We start from the raw sequence: 1247 nt of genomic DNA, 5'->3' as shown, positions 1-1247 counted from the left end.
ACACACACACACACACACACACACACACACACACACACACTGCATTAAAGTAATTTTCGACGTGGCCTCCAGGGTTATTACTTTCCGTTGAGTCTGAGATTCCTGTCTTTCCCCCACGGACCTGTGACCTCGCTCTTAAAGGCACGGCGCAGAATATCCTGAGTAAATGGCTTTCTCTAACTGGGAATGAGAAACTAAATGTCTGTAAATTTGTGTGTAACCGCGGCTGCAGAGGCCGAGGAAACCACTTCATCCCCGGCTGATTAAGGTGAGGAACTGAGAGCTGAGGGTCGTGTCGTTGGATTTTACTGAGACGTGACTCTTCTGCTCACACAATGCACCGAATACCTCTGATATAATAATCCTAATTTCCCATCAAGCTACATTTCAGTGTGATGCTGATGCTCATTTTTATCCAACATGACTTCTCTCAGTCGGCCTCTGCCAGGCTTCAACATATCTCACCTCGGCTTGCACACATGCATTCATATGTATAACATGTAATATTAATACAGCACGTAATTCCAATTTGTATGGGTATGTCTGTCAAAAATCTGAAATATTAATTACGTTATATACTACTGTTACCGGCTCCTACAAAAACAGAAAACACCATCTGGATGCTACTGTCAGTACTATTTATTATGTATGTGTTTGTCTGCTTAAAAAAATCCCATTTTTGCAGCAATAAAATTGAAATGAGATGAAAAAAAGTGAGAAATTAGTGTTTTTAGATAAAACAGATGTTTCCTTTCGGGGACGTCGATTGAAATTGGGGCAAAATTAGAAGTTGGAAAAAAGGTTATAAATTGTGATATATGTGCGACAGCACATCACAGGACGTGATCCTTTTACAGGATTGTCCCCCAAAAGATGGTTTCTGTCCTTTTAGGGAGTTCTGATCACGCTCATGTGTTCTTTTTTTAATCAGTTTGGTTTGTTTTAGTTATTTTATGCAAATAAAACGGTCTGAAACGTCCTGATTGACAGCTGGGGTTAACTTGTGATTGGTCCAGCGGGTGTAAGGGCGGGACTTTGACACCGGGGCTCCCCCGCCCGATCGCTACTGGGCGGACCCTGGCTCAAAAACTACAAAAATGGCAGCACCCGCATCCGGGAGAGTTTGGCCTTCACTTGTATACAGTGGAAGGAAGTAATGTTTATATACAGTCTACAGTGTGTGACACAGTCGGAAACTATCAGCTGTGCAACGCGTTTTAAAAGGACGGCTCTGAAGGACAAATGTC

The 1247-nt window shown here is 42.6% G+C and overlaps 1 protein-coding gene across 1 annotated transcript in view; it reads right to left on the bottom strand.

Moving 5' to 3' along the window:
* The window catches only part of LOC117943373 (dedicator of cytokinesis protein 3-like), a 168834-nt gene that overhangs the window by 62241 nt on the left and 105346 nt on the right, over positions 1-1247 (bottom strand). The window lies entirely within an intron of this gene.

Source organism: Etheostoma cragini, chromosome 4 (genome assembly GCF_013103735.1).
Source record: "Etheostoma cragini isolate CJK2018 chromosome 4, CSU_Ecrag_1.0, whole genome shotgun sequence".
NCBI classification, from domain to species: Eukaryota; Metazoa; Chordata; class Actinopteri; order Perciformes; family Percidae; genus Etheostoma; species Etheostoma cragini.
Note: the sequence above shows the minus strand (reverse complement) of the source record. Positions and strands in the feature narration are given on the sequence as shown.